Source organism: Taeniopygia guttata, chromosome 3 (genome assembly GCF_048771995.1).
Source record: "Taeniopygia guttata chromosome 3, bTaeGut7.mat, whole genome shotgun sequence".
In the NCBI taxonomy this organism is placed as follows: Eukaryota; Metazoa; Chordata; class Aves; order Passeriformes; family Estrildidae; genus Taeniopygia; species Taeniopygia guttata.
Window position 1 is genome coordinate 103,775,606 of NC_133027.1, and position 11,566 is coordinate 103,787,171.

Sequence of the window (11,566 nt, forward strand, 5' to 3'; positions counted from 1 at the left end):
CTGCTGTTATTAGCACAAGAAGGAAAACAAAGATACAGGTAAGAGTCTTTCAGTTCTGGGATCTCAGAAAAACTTCTGCACCCTCACATGTTAGCAGTAGGTTGCTGACACTGTTATGGTAAGAAACAGAAGCACAGGGAGCCATAGCTGTATAGTGAAATAGTTCTGGGAGTTTAAATCACCACAGTTTCTTCATCTTATTCATATCTAGAAGATGTGAGAGGTTCAACATATTATTTTTCTAAAAATGACCCCTAAGCTCAGTGAAATTGCACACCTACCATTATGACCTGACAAGGCAGGAGAATGTTTGCTACATTGTCCCATAAACATTGCTTAGAGAAAGCCTGAAAAACTCCCAATCCTGCTGCTCCTGAATAAATGTGAGTTCACTGAAAAAACTACAGAACAGTACAGAATGTGTGTGAGATAGGCAGCCCTCCAAGCAGACACACAGCCATTCCTTCACTGGCCAGTTACCTCTTTCAATTTGGACTGCTACATCTTTTAATTTCTCCTAATTACCATCATGTTCCCCATTGCATTTAGTGAAATTCATCACTGCTGTGCAAACCAAGGGTACTTCTAACCCCTCCACAAAACTCTCTTGGCTGTGCTGCTGCAGAAATTGAGGTCAGATCAGCCTCCTCCCTGAGCATCTCCTGTCCCTGCTTTCCCTGTCGCTGGAAGGAGGGAACCTCCCCAGAGGCTCTGCGGGAGGAAAGCCAAAGAGAAGCAGAGGGATGGAAGAATTAACAGCACATAGTGAAATTTCACCACTCAGATACCAGGTTAGACTGTGGGATGTTTGCTTTGTAATTTGTGTCTGTACAGAACTGACGAGCACCAGCAGGATAAACTTCTTCAAATACAGAGATGCTCTATGTGAAGGAAAGAGGGACAGCTCTATCCCCTTGATAAAACCTCTCCCCAGAGGAGATGGAGACCATTAAAGCAAACTTGAAAACACAAGGCCATACTCTCAGTAGCGAGCCACAGAGCCAGCACCTGTGGGTCTTGACCTCCAGTTAAATAAAGCCCCAATTAATATTGCTCATGAAGTTTTGCCTTTGTCCACACAAACCCATGAACACCATCTCATTCCAATCTCTGTACCATGTAAGAGCTTCCTCCACACAACTTTCTCTTACATTTCATCAACAACAATTTTAAATTCCTCTAATGAAAATGACCTAGTGATCTCACATGACCTTTCCCTCACTGTCCATATAATTAAGGGTTATTTTCTGTTGATAATCCAATGATTTCCTGATTGCATTTATGCCAGTACATGACTATAACATGTAAACCCAACATGCTTACATGTAAATCCAACATGCTTTTATATGTGTAATAGTCCTTTATTTTCCTTTTAAAATGTATCCTTTTATGAGCTGCCATTGAATTCAAAGCCCTCAGTAAATATGTTTTTATCTGTTTTCATCAGTCAGTCTTCAATCTGGCTTCTGCCCTAGAGAACCAGATTTATTCTCCAATTTTGGACCTTGCAAGGTTGTGATTTCCTAACCAAGACACACTGTGACAGTGAGGTTTTTCATTGAAAACCACGTTCAGAGAAGATGAGCTGACTCCTACAAGTTTTCTGACGTATGTCTAAGGTTTTGGGTTGGATTTGTCCCTTACCTGATATAGATTTTTCATAAACTGGTTTTGTTACATTAATGGTCTTTCTGTTTCCATTGTGGTTTCCCTTGGTTTTTTGCCAGTTCTGGTCAGCCTTTCCCAGTGTTTAATAACAACGTCTTCTCCTTCAGTAACACTTCCACACGGAATGAATGCAGATCTGACAGTGTCCTCTGGGTTATCATTATGCTGTGTATGGCTTCCTTCTGTCTATCACAGCTCCTAAGCCTCGGGATAGAGAGGGGACTCGGAAGAAAAAAGAGGAAAGGGAACACGGCCCTCTTGTCTGACCCAGAGCCCTGGCAGGTGATGAAGATGGGTGGCTTTGACATAAATCCTGCAGAGGGGAGTTTCCCTTTGGCACAGAAGGCCGAAGTGTGCTGAGTAAAAAGGTGAAGAACACCAACACACATGTGAGCGCTCGTGTGTGCGTGCACCCATCGGTTGTTTGTGTCTACGTGTGTTTGTGCAAGCATCCCCCTCCAGCAGCTGGTCCCTAATGACACCACAAGACTTTGCCACCCTCTGGGCCAGAGCTGCTTGCAGCAGGGCTCTTCAGTCAGCCTGTAAAGCATAAAACCACTGAGGCAGAATCCCCTCTTTCCAAGGAGCTGTAGGATTTCTGTGAGGCAGTTCTTCAAGCTGTGGGGTCTGGTGCATGGCCTTGCCACACTGTGATTTTTTGGTCATCTGTAACTTCCTGTTCTCCCTTTGGAAATTGTTTTGTGACCACATCACTCCCCACCTGAGGTTCTCCAATCTCAGGTTTTCTCCTCACTGTCCCCACGCTGCTGCACCTCTCTGTGGCAATGGCACTAAACACACACAGGCCTCTGAGGCACCCAGCTGAACCAGAACACCTTTCTCTGGAACTTAGGATAGGTGTCCAAAGTCCCAGTTTTTAATTCCTTTTTACTGAGTAAAGCTGTTGGCTTTTTCAGGTGAATATATGGGGTTTAGCTCTGCTTCAAGCATTTTTCTTTCACCTGGGTAATTGATTCAGTTAATCTACCCCACCAGAGAAGCTGGAAAGAAAAAAAAAGGGGGAGGGGGGGGTGGTTGAAGGGAGGCAGGGAGGGGAAAAGAATTGAATTAACGGTAAATTCAAAATCATGGAATAGTTAGCAGTCGCCTCATAGAAGACATTTATATTTAACTACTGTACATGGAACCAAAGCATCCCCTGCAAAAACAAGCACTCTACGTATAAAAATTTAAAACCACATTGATAACCCATCTGGCATCCTCCTAATTATGAATCTCTTAGTGGAGTAATATTCCCTTTAGAAGCAAAACAGTAAATACAACAAGGGAAACATGATTATGAATTTCTTTTTGCTCTGTCTTTCAAGACAAGCGTTCATTCACATGTGCACCCAAAATCTTTCTCAACTGGAATTTATTGAAGTAAAGACATAACACAATTCCTGCTAATTAAACATTTAAGAAGAAAAAAATACCCTGTTCTCCATCAGGAGACGATATTAATAGGTGCTTCATAATACGGAGCGTGTTTGAACCCCAGCTGTTTTGCCCAATAAATACAGAAGAATAGAAAGGCTCAGCTCTCCCTTCCTCTTTATGTGCCAGTCCAACCAGTGCAGCTTCATCAAATCCAGTCATCTAGTGGAAACGAAGCAAAAGGCTTGGTTGTCTGGAGACAATTTGTTTGCCTTTTGTGGGAGTGCTGTCTCTGAGGAGGTGCTACACATCCATGACTTCTCTCAACACACACTAGCTCCCTTCCCTGTCTAAATAGGTATTGGGAAAGGCAGGCAGTGACTTCTGGGGGGAGTTCTGTCCCAGGCCATCTGGCTGAAGGTAGACTTGTTTTTATAATTTGCTATGGACAACAATGGCTTGAATAGTTGCTTCCTGTAAAGTCATCATGTCTTTACAAAGGGGCAGACCATTTAAATTGTTTTAAAACTGATTCACTCCAACAGAAGCTCTGGAAAGAGCTCTGGAAAGAATGGGGACATCTCCTTTAGGAAGTCCTTCGGGTTTGGCACCGCTGTTGAAACACAAGTTTCTCAGAAAACTTTTAAGTAATGGAGTATCATAGGTGCTGAAAAGGGAGATCCCAATGGAAACTTTCAGTTTCAGGTAGAGATTCACTTGTTGAGCCTGTGGCAGCAGGGAGAAGGGACAAAATGCAGCACCCTTGGAAAGTTTGACCTGTAGCAAAACTTCAATGCCTCAGATTAGTGATACTCAGGTTCTTTACTCATCACCCCTTTGGTTCTGGTTCCTCCTCCACAATAATCAAACTCTTCCCATGGCTTTTATAGAGCCCCATGCCAGCTGAAGTCACTGCCTGCAGCAGGTACCAGTAACCTACAGGACTGTGCCAGGCTGCATCTTAGCAGCAGCTCAGCTTCTCCCCATTTCACAAACCCTGAGCTTCCTCTGACCCTGCACACAGGGAGATCTCCAAACCTGATAGCTCAACAGACTGAGCTGCTCCATATCGATTACCAGCTTTAAGAAATCTTTTCAGTTCAGTCATAGGCTTATCTGCTTTGGCTGTCACATGGTCGGGGATGATGCCATCAATACAGATTACGAATCTGTCTCAGCACCCTATAAATCTGCAAGTTTCCCAGTTTCAGCTGTCCTAAAGCACCTCAGTGGGTCCTGCCAGGCAGTGAGAGAGGCTGTGTGTGCTCCATGTCAAGCTCTGCTGGCTGTACAAAGGGTGGGAAATGAAAAATCCAAGAGAGGCTTAACAACGCTCTTACTCCGACATCTGCTCCCAGCAAGGGCATCTAGGGACCTGCCGCACAGGTTTTTTTTTCCTTAAAGATGATCACCGTGAATGTTGCAACAAATTATAATGTAAAACATTTTGACAGCCAAGTAAGCCATGAAACATTAAATCTCCAAGGCCCATATGCTCCCCTCTGCTAACGCAAGCGGAGAGGAGCAAAAACCCTGTGGAAGCTGCCAGGGAGAAGCAGTTGAGCCACTTCACAAGTGTCCCACTCCCCTCCATACTCTCTGCAACCTTCCTGCCCCAGGGATGGGAACAGGGAGGAAGGGAAGGGGCAGAGGAGTGCCTTGCTGCTCTCTCAGCACTCTCATCCTTCACTTGGAGGGATTTTCTTGTGCTTGCACCTTTGATATCCAGTAGTCCTTCTGTAGCTGTTGGGAGCCCAGGGAAGCCTGACTGCAGGAAGCATGGCATGGCCAGGGGTGAAGTGAATGCAGATCTTGTACTTCAAGGTACAATATTTTTATGAGTACTCTGAGGCCTGTGAGACTCTCTTGCTGCTCTTATAGGTTTAGCTGACTTCATTGTGAGAAGTTTTGTCACACAAAATTGTAACTTCAGAGAAATTCCATGGGGTTTTTGGCTCTTCTTAAGAGTTGCCAATCTTTTCCCATCCCCAAAAATCCCACTAGGTTTCAGAACCTTTTTTTCAATGACAAGAGTGACTCTAAACCTAATAAAAGGGATCAGTTTGGGAATTACTTCTATTTCAATTGACTCCCAAAGGTCTCACCCTTGGCCTGCTCAAATGGGAGGCAAGCACATTTAAGCAGAGAGAGAAGGCTTACCAGAACCTCCATGGTGGCCTCAGAGCAATGCATTTATTGTCATACCCCAGCTTAAAAGCCCCCATACATATTTGTAACTATTTATGAAGGTGAACAAGTTTTTGCAGACTCAGTAAGGATCCTCAGCCCTTCAACTTTCACGTGCCCACAGACATGACCAGGAAACCCACCAAGTTTGTCCCTTAGCCCAAGAAGTGTGTCTTTGTCACAGCAGTTTCTAAACCTATATCCAAGTAAATAGCATGGCACCAGTATTAATGGAGCTCCTGGACAGACAGTGTTTCAGAATTAGATTTTTGTAATTCAGGTGGCAATATTGAAGTCCTGGTAAATTGGCAGTTTGTAAGGTGGCAAGGTTGTAAGGTTGTTTGGCAGTGTTAAGTTGGTGCCCTTTGGATTTAGATATCTCTTCTCAGGAGAGAAGCAGCAATGGCTGGCATGCACACAGACGCAGAAAGCTTTTCTGGGGCTTCCAAAGGGGAGGCAGAGACATCTGGGGCTTCACGTGCCTGATATTTGGCAATAGGTGAACATGCTCTCACATCAGATGCTAAATATTTGGTGCCTCTCAGTTTTAATGAATCGTTATGACTGAAGAAATTGAAGGTCCCGTGGGGAAGAGATGCACTGGAACATCAGACAAGGAAAACTTGGTGTGCTTTGGTGTGCTTTTTTTTTTTTTTTTTTAAAGATAAAATGAATAGAATTATCTTCATTAATTCAATAACCACAGAAATATTTACAGTGCAATTACATCCATTCTTTTTCTGTTCAAATATTATTTTAAGGGCTTCTTGGCATCGAAGAGCCTCTTCCTTTGAAAATCCTGACCCAGTGTCAGGACAAGAACAGACCTAAGTCTCTTAATCTAATGGCTGTTAGCGGGGGTGACTACTTTAGCAATGCTCGGCTGAAAAATGAACTTTGCAATAAATGACCTTCAGAGAAGAAGACTATTCATGTTAATTAGTAGCTCTTTTCAAACAGGACTTATATATGCATTAGGCTATGTCATTTCAAACAATGCCATCATTGTAGTAAACATCAAGACAAGGCTCAAGTACAGTTATGAAAATTTTAGAAAACTCTAGTTAGTGTTTTTTTCCCCAAAGATTATGAGTTACGATTACTGATGTGTTGCACAATAGGATCTCTCTTAATGGCTTTTAGCTTTTGCCACTGCCAACTTTTAGATTTAAAATCCATACAATTATGGACAATTTATAGGCATTATGAGGCTCTCTCACCCCGTTTTTTGCACTGATTCTAACTGATTCAAAGCAGCTTTGAACCTGGCAAATCAAATGCATTTTGCTTAAAACATAACATTCATTCTTACAGAGCCCACTTTATTCTTATTAGTACTTATTACTTATTATGCATATTTAATTTAAGAATGCATGTTCTCCATTAAAAAATCAGAATACTTTGAAGTACTGGGAAGTGATTATTTTGGTTAGTTCCCCTTGATTAACCACTCAAATGTGGATGCATTCTTTCTAAAGCACATACATAACAAGAATAGAAAAATGGCATAAGGAGGCTACCAAAAGGAAAAACATGAACATCCAGAATAAATGGATGCACAAAACAAGATTCATGATTTTTACACAGCTAATGTCAAAATGCATCTTAAAAGATAGTTACAGCATATTAAAAAATCTGCTCTTTGTGGAGAAGATAAACTTAGTACAACAAATCTGATTCAGAGATGTTATTTGGAGTTACAATAGGTAGAAGGAGATGTGCAAGTAAATTGCATAATTCTGACTCTACATCAATTTTGGGCTACATTTATTAATTAATTCTTTTTCAAGTGCATTTAAGAACTCTCTTCCTCACTGCTGATCATTCAAACCCAAACACAAATTTAATTTTAAAAGCTAACCTGTCAGGGAATGTGTACAATGGCTTCACAATCCACAAAACATACATTCCTTAGTAATTAGGGAATTAACAATAAATGTATTGTAGAATAGCATTTTAGCAAGATGTTTAATAAATAAAGTAATCTATGTTGCAAAACAATTAGCTAACAAAGGGAAAATTAATAAATATTTATAAGACCAATGGATATGGTTTGTTTAGAGCCTTACAAGATTCAGAAAAGGCAAACAATTAGTTGAAAAAACTGCAAGATTGGGCTCATTCTAAATATCTGGCACATGGGAGAGTTCAGTATTCGTAGCTTGGAGGGGCTGCCATATACCATATCTGCTCTCTGGGCTGAGCTGGGCACATGAGCAGCTCTCAGAGGTGGGATGATGGACACATCTCTTGCTCCTGGCTTGGACAAGCAGGTTCCTGCTCAGCATTCTGGTTTTTGGGAGTCATCTTTGCCAGGGACCAAACTTCCTTCACATATTGTGCAGGGAGCCCAGCTGCTTACCTTCATTTCATGAATTCCATGAGCTAAATAACTTCCTGAGCCCTCCTCCCTCTGAGGACAGCCCTTTCTGGCCACTGCATGCTTCTTTTTCCCTCTCAGATCTTGATTTTGTAACATTGAGCACAGAGACTGCAGTGGTTTAGATGTAGCTGCTTTGTTTAAGCAAGAGGGGTATACAGACTTTTTTGGATTTAATCTTTTGCCTTTTCAGGAAGAGACAAAAAGTAAAACCTGAGGCACCCTTGACTCGATCTTCCCTGCTTGGTTACTGTGTGTACTTATGGAGTTATTGTATCTGTTCTTTAAAGAAATGAAAAAATGGACCAGATATGGGATTCGTTTTATTCATATTCAGTTTGTGTAGAATTCAAAGAAATGGTTCCTTTTATTGCCACTTCTGGGAAAACATCTTGAGTTCATTTGTTCTTGTTCTGCTCACAGACTTGTAGAAATAGGTCTGGAAAGGTACTTCACAAGCTCATCTTGTCCATCTCTCTACCTCAAGGCTGACTCATGCCCAGTGCTCTCCAGCAGCATGATAAATTCAAGTATAACAACAACTTTTTTTTTTTCCCCAAAAAAATAATGCCATAGAAAATAAAATGTTAAGAATAAGATAGCAATATCATGATTCTACCATAGCATATAACACTGCTGTTCTTTGGCATCCACGTAGCTGCTCCTGTGCCCTGAGCACACACAGGTGCAAGTTGTGGGGATACCTACCCTGACTCCTGCAGATTTACTTGCCATCAAATAGGGCAGCTCAAGTACCACAACAACACCACTGCATCTGCTGACTGGCTGCCCTAAGGCCTCCTCCAAAACCTGCCCCACTACAGTGGGACCAAGATGTGATGATATCATGTGCTCCTGATGACACATGTTGAAAGTTGTCCAGCACAAGGCAATTTCAGAGGGCTGTCCTCCAGAACAGAAATTCAGGCTTACATAAGCTTTTCTAAATTGTGTCTCAGAAAAAAAATACAAATCATTGATGGCCATCTGACTCCACAAGTGTAGGGGGCACTGAAGCATGACATAACATTTTACAAGGTGTACCAGAGAAGATAAAGTTGCTTCTGGTTCCAAATAAAATGAGTATATCAGAGGCAGGACACCTGGGATGCTGCAGGTTCTGTACCTGGTCATTGACCCCTGCTTTACACATATATACCAGTATTATTTCCCAGCTCAGAGAGCACATGGAGAATTAACTCTTAGTTTGGTTAAGCATCTCAACCAAACCTATCTTTTCCAACCATATTGTTGATGTAATTTTCAATCCTGCCTCTTCTGTCCCATCTCCTTTCCCTCCTCCTGCCCCTTCTTCTGCATCCCCTGACCTTTCAACACCTGTCCCCACACATACTCTTCCTGACCTATTGCCTGCTCTCCACACAGTGGGCATTCAAAGCTTGTTTTCATGGGATTGGGAAGCACGGGCTAAGAAGAGGCACCTGAACCATAACCTAGATAGTCAACCAATGTCTCCCAGTCCCAACCCACCAAGATCAGGCAGTGTTCTGCAGTTTTGCTGCTTCTCACCTTGACCCAGTGGGAAGTGTGGGGAACCACATGTTGGGAGCAGAGGCACTGTCTTGACTTGGAAAAGAGCAGTGTGTGACCAGGGGTACTGGGAGCAAAACATGCAGACAGCTTAATCCTTTTCATATCCCTTTTCCTCTAACCCCCAGCTCGTGGGTGTGCAGCATTGCTGTTTACAGGAAAGGCACTGCAAGGGACTCCCATCAACATCTCCCCTTGCCCCAGCCAGCCCTTTTCAGTACTGGTCACTGACAAACCTCGCCCTGCTCCTCAGGGACATTCGCAGTATGTCAGTGTCCCAAATAAAACAGCACTTCACTTCAGGCTCAGGCACTGGCAAGCAGTCCTGGGCAGGATTTGGCTGTGAGTGCTTTGCTGGGCACGGCAGTGCTCCGGGCCAGCTAGCGTAACTCCCAAAATAACCTGCTGGGCAGCAGCCAGGCAAGGAATGAGGAAGAAATGCTGACTCTGTAGTAAAGAATGTGGTACTTGTATTCAGCCCAATCCAGCACTGGCACCACCACACACAGCCCAGAGCAAGGCAGCCTGGAAGTGGCAATGGAAGCAGGGAGAAGGAGCAGTGTGAGGGATACCTAGGGAGCAAGGATATAGGGCTGGAGTCATGGTGGGAGTGATAACAGACTTGACTGCATGAAGGATGTTGGTTCCTCATGGCAATTAGGAGCCTAGGAAGCGAGAACAAGAAAAGATAGCAAAAGGAAGATTGTAGTCCAACAGCACAAAATAACACGACCCAGGCTCCCTGTGGTGATACATCAGACCTACTCACTCACTTAACTGTTGCTTTGTTCTACTGTACTAAGGGTTAGATGAGTTTAGAGAATGCAATCATTTCTACACTGAACCCCCACGCTGGGTGACTGCTGTTTTGCCCTCTTCACGCTTCGAAGTCCCAGGCTAAGCTGTAATAGTTGCTCACCATCATTTTGGATGTTTCCTCTCTCCTCCCTGTATGAGGCAGCTGGCAAGAGACCCAAAAGCTGTCCGTGGCTCTGCTGGCCTGGCTGGGGAGTGGCCGTGTCTCACGGTTAGGACATGCTGCTAGCTCACTTTCAGGCACTGCTTAGGCAGAGAGCAGCAAGAGTTTCACTCCAGTCCTTGCTCAACAGCAGGTCAAGACAACCACCTCGTGTGAAAAAAATTTAATCATGTACACAAGTCATGTTACTTCACCTCAATGTGAGAGGATAAGCTCCTGTCTGGATTATTTCCAGATTAGAGACAACAATTTTTGTCTGGCTTTGGAGCTATAGTTGTGGACATGAACACTGCAGACTGAATTTCAGAGGGACTTCTGAGAACACCAAAACCAAACAGAAATGAGATTTTTTGGGGGGATAGTGAGGATAGAGGAAGCTACAGATGACAGCCAATGTCTGATTTTATCCAATAAATAAAGGGCTCTTGTATATTTTTGGATTAGAATCTAGATGCCTATCAACTCAAGCAAATGTACTAGCTCAGTTGGAAAACTGGATTGTGTTATTTTGTCGTAGACTTCTTATGGCCAGGCTTTAACTCATAGGGAAATGCTTGAGTCTGTGGGCAGTAGTGTTGGAGACAACCTCTGAAGCCAGAAAATGACAGGTGGTGCTTGATGGGGCATCAAGATGGTACCAAAGCAGCTCTTGTCTGTCGTTCTCACAAAGTACATGAAGAGGGGGGACTTGCTCCTTTTATCTCAACCCAAGTGACAGAATCCTTGTGTACCACTGAGCCAGGCAGAGGACATCCTAAATGGGAGTCCTCCTCCTCTTACTCCAAACCAGTGTGCATCTGTGTAAATCCCTTCTCTCTCACACTTCACTTCTCACATTGGGTGCACTACCCACTGGAGGCAAAGATGGCATATTTTTTTATTATTCATTTTTCTTTGTAGTGTTTCAAAGTCTTGTCATCCTGCCCAGTGCCTAAGAGAATACAATTTCTGATGCTCCATTGGATACAGTGTATTTTATAGTTACCATTTTTGAACAAAACCTATTTTCCTTCTATTTATAGAAGGCAGCAAGATAATAAAAATAAGAATCTCTGACTTCTTTTAGAAAACTGATTATGATTATGAATTGAAGCATCACATTACATATGAAACAAAGTAAAAGCAGATGGTCCATACTCAGAGTGCAAACTGTTGTCTTTCAATAATGTAAGAATACAAGAATTTCGCAACTACATTTCTCTGCTTCATAGAAGATCTGAGTGAGGTATTTGCTATTAAAATGCCTCTTCAGAAAAAAATAATGTTTTCTAGTATTTATAAAATACATTTAGCTTCTGGAGTTGACATGCAACAAAACTATCTTACCAACTGCTGGCTGTTTAGCATGTAAATTAGCTGGTTTACTAGAATTGAATTTATATGCGAAACTTTATACAAAAATCCTCTTGTTTCTCTAACCCACT